The sequence below is a fragment of the Pseudophryne corroboree genome, chromosome 7, assembly GCF_028390025.1.
Source record: "Pseudophryne corroboree isolate aPseCor3 chromosome 7, aPseCor3.hap2, whole genome shotgun sequence".
Classification (NCBI taxonomy): Eukaryota; Metazoa; Chordata; class Amphibia; order Anura; family Myobatrachidae; genus Pseudophryne; species Pseudophryne corroboree.
The window spans coordinates 492063341-492075161 of NC_086450.1; positions in this window are offsets into that span (position 1 = coordinate 492063341).

An 11821-nucleotide genomic window follows, 5' to 3' on the forward strand; every position below is an offset into this window, starting at 1 on the left:
GAGGAAGTAGCAAAAGTTGTCTCAACATGCCCTACATCAAACAAAAACCGTTACATTATTACCAAGCGTGTGTCTGTGTCAGCGCGGTCAGAAAGTGGAATATTACAGGGAGGGCCTGACAAGGTGTGAATAGGTGCAGCAAAGGGTATTGCAGCTGTCCATGAAAATTCATTATTTACATGTAAAGTGCTGAGATGCAGCAGCTGCGGCTCTTTCTCACGCCGAGCGCCATTGTGCTTGATCTGCGGCATTGTACATGAGTAAAACAAATTCCTGTGCGGCTAAAGATTCCGCCTAGCGTCTATTACACTGTAAGTGGCGTTTTGCTGCCTCCATGATGCAGATAAGATGCAAAATTGAAAGAAAAAGACAAACACTGCACCCCTCGGAGCAGCACAGTCACACAATATGGTGCATAGAGGCTAAGTGTATGAGGACACATTCCGATTCCACATTTCTGATTAAACACATCATCTACTATATAAGAAAAGGCAGAGGAAGAATTTCACTTGCCAGGGGTTAAGGCCAAGGTGCTACCACCATCTGGCGGTGGCACCTGCAGCCAGGGAGTAGATTCAGCGGCAGTAAGCCTGGGATCTGTGAGCCGAGATGTCTGTGCTGTGACAGTGGCTGGGTAAGCAGCACCTTAAAACATCTGCCACCCTCCTATCTCCTGTCACCTCCACTATCTACTACCCTTTGCCAGCTACCTCCATTATCTGCCATCTACAACCAGCCCCCATTGTCTGCCACCCTCCTTCTATCCCCTGTCACCTCCACTATCTGCCACCCTGCTTATACAGCCGGTCGTAGAGCAGAGACTTTGCAGCTGCTCCCAGGAACCCCCTCCCCTTATCTCAGCCCTTACAAGACTGGTGGCTACTGGGAGATTTGAATAGGGAGAGGCTGGAGACCTGATGTCTGGAGGGAAGAGGAGTCCGGGGTCCGACAGCAGCAACTTTGAATTGGAAGGTCTATTACTTTGTTGATTATAATATCCATCTCCACCGGATATTCCACTATAACAAGGATGATAGGCCTTACAGTACAGGAGACCAGTATCCTGGGGAAATATTTAGACTCCTTCTATGCTAAGTATGGGATCTGACCTTGAATGATCTATAGGAGTCCACGGATTGCGGTTTACATTTTCACCAGGGCCGTAACTAGGTGTGTGCAAAAGGGGCACCGCACATAGCGCTGCAGAGTAGGGGGCGCTGTTGGCAGCACTTGTCAGTAACGTGTATAAGAGGCTGTACATGTAGTAACGTGTATAAGGGCTGTACCTGGCATAATGTGCAAAAAGGGACTCTACCTGCTGTAATGTGTAAAATGGGGCTCTACCTGCTGTAATGTGTAAAATGGGGCTCTACCTGGCGTAATGTGTAAAATGGGGCTCTACCTGGCGTAATGTGTTTAAGTGGCACTACTGTGTGGCGTAATTTGAATAATGGAGACTTCTGTGCAGCGTAATATGAATTGGCATTATTTTGTGGCTGAGCCCCTTCACCATGAAGCCACGCCCCTATATTTTTGCCACGCGCTGGCCCTGTTTTAAATATTGGGGGGGGGGGGGGGGGGGTGCCGATGCCTGTTTCTTGCACACAGCGCTAAAATGTCTAGTTACGGCACTGATTTTCACCATTTGGGTATGTGAACCCTACAATTATCATTAACACACCTGTGTATACACATGAATTTTGAGAGCGATGTGTTCCTACAGGTTTAGTTTTACACAAAAAATAAATAAAATAAAAAGTTTCTTTTAAAAGGGTAAATATTAAAAGTTAGATTTTAATGTGTCATTATTTACATGTAAGAGTGCTCCAAAAAGAATATTTTATTGTCTGTCTCTCTATCTCTAACTTGTGTAGTTGCCATCTAGAAAATTTCTGGGAGCACCACTAATTGTATAATGTATAGACATCATGGTAAATTACAGTCTGATACTGTTTTTTTTTTTTTAAATCAATAGTTTTTATTGAAAGATATAGACAATTTTTTGTGGGGTACAAAATAAAGAGAGGGAAAAGAAAAAACCAGGGATGATGATACAACATTACAATGCATTGCAAGGATATGAACATAGGTTATACCTGGAGGGGAGGAGGGGGAGGGAGGGTAGGAGTCCAGACTTGAGTCAGGGGAGAAGTACATCAGAGTCTAATGGGCATATTACATCAGAGATCGGAGAGACACATACAAAATCTATACATTGCGGTATGGTAGGGATGACCTAATCTTAGTGGGCAGTATTCATTGGTGCTCGGTAGAGGGAGGGATCGGAAGGGAGATCTGGTTGGCGGCTCCCTTTGACGAGGGGACGGGGGGGTAATTGCCTGGTGTTGGAGGGGTATAGTAGGGGGGGGGGTATGGTTTAAGTCAGGCTACAGTTGTTTGCACGGACAAGCTTGGTGGGGGAGTGGTAGGGTTATGAAAATATTGGGACCCGTCCGTCGAAGAGACAAAGCTTTGCCACCTTGACCATCTCGCTTTGAGGGTGGAGTAGTTGGGAGAGGAGGAGGCAGATTCCGTTTCCATAAGGAAATGATAATTTATCTTATGGATAGCTTTCACCAGGATAGGGGGAGTGGGTTGTTTCCACATTTGGGCTAGATTTGCTCGCGCGGCTATCAGGATGTGGCCCAGGACATATCTGGCATCAGGGGATATTGATGAAGGAACAACTTGCAGCAGTGCTAGAGTTGGGTCTGGTGTCAGACGGGTGGATAAAACTTTATTTATTAGCTCAAACACATCTAGCCAATATTTAGTGATCTTGGGGCACGCCCAGAATATGTGGAAGAGGTGGCCCACTGAACCACAAAGTCTCCAGCACTTATTGCTGTGGGAGGGCCAGAATTTGTGGATTCGCTCTGGGGTTTGATAAATTCTGTTCACCAGTTTTATATGCATTTCAGTGTGATTTAAGCATTGGGACATAGAGTACGAGATTAAGAAAACTTGGCGCCAGTCATTGGGGGATAGGGTTTTGCCCAAGTCCTGTTCCCATTTCTTTTGGGCATTTGATTTGGGGGGGGAGGTGGGAGTTAGCCGGAGCTTATACCAGTATGTGATGTCACCTTTGGATTCTGGAAGGGAAAGGCGAGAAAATATGGTGTGTGGGCTTGTGAGGGGCGATGAGTTGGCGGGAGGAATCGTCTTCCACCAATGTGCTACTTGCATATAATGGAAAAGTTCTGTAGCCGGTAGTGAGTATTGTGACTGGAGAGTTGAGAAGGGTTTTAGGTAGCGCCCATCGAGTAAGTCGCTTAGGAGTAATATTCCTGCGCGTTTCCATTTGGATAGGCTGAGGTTGGGAATCAACTGCGCTAATGTAGAGATGGATATCTGGGGGAGGAGGGAGATGGTGGATGCTAAAGAGGCTGAAAGGGAGTCCCAGGCTTGCAGGGCGGCTTGCGTGGAGGGTAGGAGGGACGTTTGGGTGGGCCGGAGCGATTTTGGGATGCGGAAAAGGTCAGCTAGAGGGATTGGATTTGACCTTATTTGTTCTAGCTCCCTCCAACCAGTGGGGGATCTGGGTGAGAAATAGTGTTTAATGGGGGCTAAGAGGGAAGCTTCCTGGTAAAGTGGGATATTGGGAATGTTGAGACCTCCAAGTGCTCTGGGCAGGGTCATTCTTGAGAGAGCCATTAGGGGTGGTTTTGAGGACCAGATGTATTTAGACATAATAGAAGAGCAGGTTTGAATGGTTTTCTTTGGGAAGGGATATGGTATTGTGCGAAATAGGTACATGAGTTTAGGCAATAAGGACATTTTAAATGCCGCCATCCGTCCCAGCCAAGAGACCTCATAGGAAGACCAGGCTTTCGTGAGTGCTTCTAATGACTCAATCAGGGGGGTTAAGTTGACAGAAAAGGCATCCGCAGTGGAGATAGGGATATTGATACCCAGGTATTTTATCGTGTTAGATCGCCAGTTGTATGGGAAGGAGGCTTGGAGTGTTGGGATGGAATGAGATAGGTTGAGGGGAAGGGCGTCTGTTTTAGTTGTGTTTAATTTGTAGTAAGATGCAAGGCTATAGGCATCTAGGACAGAATGTAGGACTGGGAGAGTTGTAATAGGGTTAGAAATAAAGAGGAGGACATCATCTGCGAAAAGGCTCAGTTTGTGTAGGGATGTGCCAAATCGTATCGGAGGTATGTGGGGGTTGTCTCTAATTTTAGTTGCCAGGGGTTCGATTGATAAAACAAAGATTAGAGGGGATAGGGGGCAACCTTGTCTGGTGCCATTCGTGATAGGGAAAGGGTCGGATAAGAAGCCCCCGTTGTATACCCGAGCCGTAGGAGAGCTGTACAGTGCTAGGATAGAGGAGAGGATACGGTCTTTGAATCCAAATCTTAGAAGGGTTTGGCGCATGTACATCCAATTTAATCTATCAAAGGCCTTCTCAGCGTCTAATGATAGCAAGAGAAGGCCCTGGTCTCCCGCTAGGGAGTCTATCAAGTTAAAGACCCGGCGTGTATTGTCAGACGGTTGCCTCCCAGGGACGAATCCAGTCTGGTCCTGGTGTATCAGGAAGGGAAGAAACTTGTTGATGCGTGTGGCAATCATTTTGGCATATAATTTGATATCACAGTTTAAGAGCGCTATTGGTCGGTAGTTATGTACAAAGGCGGGGTCTTTTCCGGGTTTAGGAATGGTGACAATACGCGCTTCTAGGAGTTCTGAGGGGAGGGAGCCATGGTCTGAGAATGTGTTAAATAATGTAGTCAGGAGGGGAGAGAGGGCGACATGGAAAGTAGAGTAAAAGTCAGAAACAAAGCCGTCTGGGCCAGGTGCTTTATTCTTGGGTGTGGACTTAATTGCTGCCGAAATTTCATCTTCGGACCACTTGGAATTTAAAGAGGCCAGCTGGTCCTGTGTGAGGGATGGAAGTGAGAGACCGTCTAGAAAAGAGGAAATAGACGGAGGGGTGGGTTGGGGGGTGGAAGGATCAGTTGCTAGGTTATATAATTTGGCGTAATAGTTTGCAAATTGGTTCGTGATATCTTTGGGGTTCAAGATTTTTTGTTTGGTGGGAGAGAAGATACTTTTAATTTTATTCCTAGCTTGTTGGACGCGTAGTTTACGTGCTAGCATTTTGCCTGCTTTGTTACCTAGTAGATAAAATTTGTGGCGCATTCTATTCAAGGCTGCTTGGGTGCGAGCGAGGAGCAACTTTTGTAGCTGGCCTCGGACTTTGGAGATCTCGATTTTAAGTGTTTTGGAGGGGAGGGCCCTATTCTTGGTCTCGAGGTCCAGCAAGTCGTCCTCCAGTGTCTTTTGCTTTTGTTGGGCTTGTTTTTTGAGTGTGGCGCCGGCTTGAATAGCGGCTCCTCGTGTGACGGCTTTAAAGGCACACCAATGGATGATAGGGGAAGTATCTTGGGGTGAATTCGTGGCTAAGTAGGAGTCAATGGAGTCAGAGATTATTTTTTTTGACAAGGGGATGTTTAGAAGATAGGGATATAGGCGCCAATGCCGGGAAGGGTTATGGGTATCCTGGAGATTCCACTGCCAGAGGACTGGGGCGTGGTCCGACCATGTGATTGGTAGGATATCTATATTTTTAGTTCTCTGGAGAGACCATTTATCGCATAGAATCAGGTCGATTCTGGAGTAGGAGTTATGGACAAGGGAATGGAATGTGTAGTCTCGTCCTGAGGGGTTTTGTGTCCTCCAGACGTCGTGTAGGTCGAATTCTGCAAGCAAGTTGCGGAAGGCAAGGGATGGGCCAGAGGTGGTGGATGGAGCAGGGTGGGGGAGGTGGCGGGACTTATCCAATTTAGGGTCTAGGACAAGGTTATAGTCACCTAAAACTACTAAAGAGCCCTTTAATGCATTCCGTATAGTGAGAAATAGTTTTCTCAGAAAGGGGACCTGGTTAGAGTTAGGCGCGTATAAAGATACTAGGGTAACTGGCTTGTCATCGAGGAGGCCTGTGAGGATAATGTATCGGCCATTTTTGTCTGAGATTTGAGAATGGAGGGAAAAGGAGACATTTTTGTTGAAGAGGATGGCCACACCATTTCTTTTGGAGGGACCATTGGCAAAGTAACCTACTGGGAAGCAGCTGTTCTTAAAGAGGGGGGGGGTTGTTAGAAGAGAAGTGGGTTTCTTGTAGTGCTACTACATCTGCTTTTTGCTGGTGGAAGAAGGAGAGGGCTAGCCTACGCTTATTGGGAGAGTTTAGCCCTTTAACATTAAGAGAAATAAGGTTCACCATTGGTAACCTAGGTTAGGTATGATAAAGGGAGGTCTCTGATGGTCTGTTGAGGCGTATCTGTACCGAGTACTGATGAGCAGTGGAAGGGAGGAGCGTGGTCCGAGTCTGGAGCTCGGGAAGAGGGGAGGGATGTGGGGAAGACATGGATCAGGATTAAAACGAGTGAGGAGGAGGTAAACAACAAAAAGAAAAAGAAAAGGTCCGGTATATTGGACCTGCATGACTACTGCAGGGGAAGGGGAAAACATTCGGGGGTTTGCAGTAGTACGGAAAAAGGCGGGGGCGGGCTGGATAAACCTGCGCCGCCACTCAGTAAACACTTCTAAGGAGTTACCCTAGGGCGCTGATATCTTATGTGGGCACTTGGAGTTAGGAAATATCTGCACCCTAGAACATAAACAGGTATATGGTAGGTGTCTGTAACTGAAACCTTAACCGGGCGTTAAGTCGCCCAATGAAAAAAAAACAACAACATTTAAACAACATGTGAGGGAGTAGGCCCGTAACTTGTGGGACTGTAAGACAGACTTATAATAAAACAAATTATGTCAATTATAGGAAGAGACATAAAAAGGATGTTTTCGGTTCTCCCACTCAGGGGGGAGAGGGTCTGCAGCCTCCGCGGACCCGAAGTGATGGTGGGTGGATTTTGGAAAGAGCCAGCTCGGCTATCCATAGACTCAGGAATTCGACCAGTCATGGCTGACGGTGGTGGCACGAGCAGATGTAGACGATTTCGAGATGGAAATGTCCCAGTCCAGCAACAACTTCACACCTGCATCCAAAGAGGAGATTATGTATGTCGAGTCTTCATACGAGATTATCAGCTTAACCGGGAATCCCCAACGGTAGCGGATGTCGTGGGACCTCAACGCGAGGGTAATGGGGGTAAAAGCACGTCTCTTTGCAATGGTAGCGGCTGAGAAATCTTGGAATATTTGGAGTCCGCCTAGGATATCCGTGTTTTTGGATTCCCTAGCGGCCCTCATAATGCGTTCTTTAACTGGGAAGAAATGGACTCGTAGGAGGGTGTCTTTAGGGAGGTCGGACGAGACGGATCGGGGTCTAGGGAGTCGGTGGATACGATCAATCAGGAGCTCCGAGTCGTCCGCTTTGGGGAGGAGTTTCTTAAATAGGGCAGTGGCGTAGGCTTCCAGATCCGAGTTATGGACCGAGTCCGGGATGCCTCGGATTTTTATGTTATTCCGCCTTGATCTGTCCTCCATATCTGCCAATTTGGATTTGAATTGGTCCATGTCTTGCTGTTGGCGATCATGGGATGAGAGTAGGTCATTGTGAGAGGAGACCAATTCCTCCATCTTGCGTTCTAAGTGATCCGTCCTGTCTCCCAAAACGACCAGCTCAGTTTTGACCTCGCGGATGGCAGAGGTCAGATCTTTAGAGAGTTCTGATTTGAAGGCGGACAGGATCTGGCAGAGGGATCTTACTGTTAGGGGGGCATCCGACTCGCAGTCCACTCCCGATACTGAGAGAGCCGTGGACAGAACGGAGGGGCTCAAGGGGTCCATTGTGGCAGAGGGAGATGATACGCTTTGTAGAGGGGATATTTGAAGGGATTTACGTGGGGGATTGGAGACTTTCGGAGGTAGTGTCTCCTTTTTCTTTGTGGGAGCCATTTCTCGTCAGCAGCAGCGCACCGTGGATCACAAAGAGGCGAGTTTCAGGGGAGAGGTCGGTCAGCTTAAGGAGATGAGGCAGGGGTACTCAGTCACATTTATGGAGGTTTCGTGTTACTCAGACATGCATGAGTGGCGGCAACCGGTTAGAGAACGGTTACATTATGGAGGTCACAATGAACCTTATGGTGGAGGGAGTAATTTCAGGAGCAGGTCTGAGCTGGGAGAAAAGCCAAACGTGGCTATCAGACCAAGGTAGGGTGAGAACTCGGTCCGTCCTGGGGATGATACGGCAGAGGTATAGGGTGTACTTTTAGGACCGGTTCGCTTGGGACCTAGGGTGGGTCTTAGGGAGGATGAGGGGCTTGGTGTTCGTCGCCCACAGGAGCTGGGTCGCCTCCTCTTGCCCCTGTTTGGAATAGGTGCAGGCTGCGGGGAGTATAACTGTCAGCCCCACTATTATTGAGATAAGAGGGGTAATGTGGCAATGAACAGGAGACTTCACATAGCAGGGCGGCTGCTTATTTAGAGTAACCCCGTCCGGGGGTCTCAAATGCCCCGTTTCCAAAAGCTGCTGCAATGCCCAAGCGCTGGGATGGGGGAGGCAGAGTATGTGTACAAGGGGGGGCCCTGGGAAGGGCGAGGAAGGGTTAATTAATCGCGGCTGCACCGGCCGGATCTCTAGCTAATCTGGGAGGGCAGGGAGATCACTTCTTACCCTCCGGCTGCCGGCCCCAGCAGTGGGTCCACCTCGGGCACCTCGGTTGTCAGAGGCTGCGGCGCTGATAGAGCGCACGCCGGGTCAGTCACCGCACGTCTCGTCTCCCGTCGCAGGCCCCGGCAGAGTCCCAGCAAGATGGCGGCCGCACTCGTCTCGGCGCCCGGATCTCCAGAGGACGGTGACGCTGAGGCTCCACGGGGGTAAGCAGACGGAGGGGGGGGATCAGCGGGTCTCACATAGGGTTCCACGACCTCCAGGGGGGATCCACCAGCCGTCGGCACGGCTCCAGGGGCACAGGTCGGGACCCGCAGCTACTCGAGGCCCCGGCTTCAGTCTGGGGAGAAGGCCGCAACCCGCGGGAGCGCTTATAAGCACTCCCCGATTCCGCGGCGTCTCCCCAGGGCAGTCCTACCCGGCTGGAGGGCAATGGGGAAGATGTCCCAGGGTAAATGGGTGAACCCAAGTCGAGGAAATATGATTTTGCTGGGGCTTTATGCAGGAGCTCCCAAGCTGCGTGTCTTGCTCCTTCAGTAGCCAAGCCACGCCCCGATACTGTTTTTTTTTTTTTTTTTTTTTTTTTTTTTTTTATTGTATTTTTATTACACTGCATATTGCATAACACAGATAATATTTGCTATGCAATGTAATAAAAATATGCTTCACTACTGCTGAGCACCCACCAAAGTGGGCACAAAATCTGCACTTTTGTACACACAGGGATATCCGGACGGACGGGGTGGGAGGGTTGGACGGGGAGGGAGGGTTGCCCAGGGCCGTTTCTAGACAATATTGCTTGCAGTGAGAACAATAAAAATGCACACACCCCTAAAGTGAGGTCACGCCGCAAAAAGGGTGTGTGGCCTCACTGCTAGGGGCATAGCCAGATAAGGCTTTACGAATTACTTTCATGGAGGAGAGTATGGGTGAGCTGGGGGCACAGGTAATGTAGTTGGCAGAAGTCCCTCTACTGTGTGCTAAAGAGCCACACAGCCCCAGATGGAGAATGGAAAGTAATGCCCAAATATAACAGGAGGACCCAGGGATCACAGAGTCTCAGTCCCTTACTTTACCAGGGGTACTCACACCTGTAGAAACACAGTTCTCCTGAGCAGGGACATGCAGTGAGGTAAATGGCACAGGAGGCACTGCTTAGTACCAGAGAACGAGTTACACACAATATATGAGCCAAAGGGTTCAGGTGATCATTATACACAGGTGCAGCGGTATATACATGTGGGCATTATACACAGGTGCAGCGGTATATACATGTGGGCATTATACAGAGGTGCAGCGGTATATACATGTGGGCATTATACACAGGTGCAGCGGTATATACATGTGGGCATTATACACAGGTGCAGCGGTATATACATGTGGGCATTATACACAGGTGCAGCGGTATATACATGTGGGCGTTATACACAGGTGCAGCAGTATATACATTTGGGTGTTATACACAGGTGCAGCAGTATAGACATGTGGGCGTTATACACAAGGGCAGCAGTATATACATGTGGGTGTTATACACAGGTGCAGCAGTATATACATGTTGGCATTATACACAGGTGCAGCAGTATATACATGTGGGCATTATACACAGGTGCAGCAGTATAAACATGTGGGCATTATACATAAGGTGCAGCAGTATATAAATGTGGGCACTATACACAGGTGCAGCAGTGTATACATGTGGGCATTATACACAGGTGCACTAGCATATACATGTGGGCATTATAAACAGGTGCAGCAGTATACACATGTGGACATTATACACAGGTGCAGCGGTATATACATGTGGGCATTATACACAAGGTGCAGCAGTATATAAATGTGGGCACTATACACAGGTGCAGCAGTGTATACATGTGGGCATTATACACAGGTGCACTAGCATATACATGTGGGCATTATAAACAGGTGCAGCAGTATACACATGTGGACATTATACACAGGTGCAGCGGTATATACATGTGGGCATTATACACAAGGTGCAGCAGTATATAAATGTGGGCACTATACACAGGTGCAGCAGTGTATACATGTGGGCATTATACACAGGTGTACTAGCATATACATGTGGGCATTATACACAGGTGCAGCAGTATACACATGTGGACATTATACACATGTGCAGCGGTATATACATGTGAGCATGCAAAAAGGAAATAAGAGCGGCTAAAGTAGAAACTGAAAAACTAGTAGCAAAGGAAAGCAAAGTGAATCCCAAAAAATTATTTAAATACATTAATAGCAAGAGATTAAAGAAGGAGAGTATAGGCCCTTTAAAAGACAAGTTGGGAGTCTTAAGCAAAAATGATAATGACATAGCGGACACACTAGTACCAGAGAACGAGTTACACACAATATATGAGCCAAAGGGTTCAGGTGATCATTATACACAGGTGCAGCGGTATATACATGTGGGCATTATACAGAGGTGCAGCGGTATATACATGTGGGCATTATACAGAGGTGCAGCGGTATATACATGTGGGTATTATACACAGGTGCAGCGGTATATACATGTGGGCATTATACACAGGTGCAGCGGTATATACATGTGGGCATTATACACAGGTGCAGCGGTATATACATGTGGGCGTTATAGACAGGTGCAGCAGTATATACATGTGGGCGTTATACACAAGGGCAGCAGTATATACATGTGGGCGTTATACACAAGGGCAGCAGTATATACATGTTGGCGTTATACACAGGTGCAGCAGTATATACATGTTGGCATTATACACAGGTGCAGCAGTATATACATGTGGGCATTATACACAGGTGCAGCAGTATAAACATGTGGGCATTATACACAGGTGCAGCAGTATATACATGTGGGCATTATACACAAGGTGCAGCAGTATATAAATGTGGGCATTATACACAGGTGCAGCAGTATATACATGTGGGCATTATACACAGGTGCACTAGCATATACATGTAGGCATTATACACAGGTGCAGCAGTATACACATGTGGACATTATACACATGTGCAACGGTATATACATGTGAGCATGCAAAAAGGAAATAAGAGCGGCTAAAGTAGAAACTGAAAAACTAGTAGCAAAGGAAAGCAAAGTGAATCCCAAAAAAGTATTTAAATACATTAATAGCAAGAGATTAAAGAAGGAGAGTATAGGCCCTTTAAAAGACAAGTTGGGAGTCTTAAGCAAAAATGATAATGACATAGCGGACACACTAAATGAGTTTTTTTCATCAGTATTTA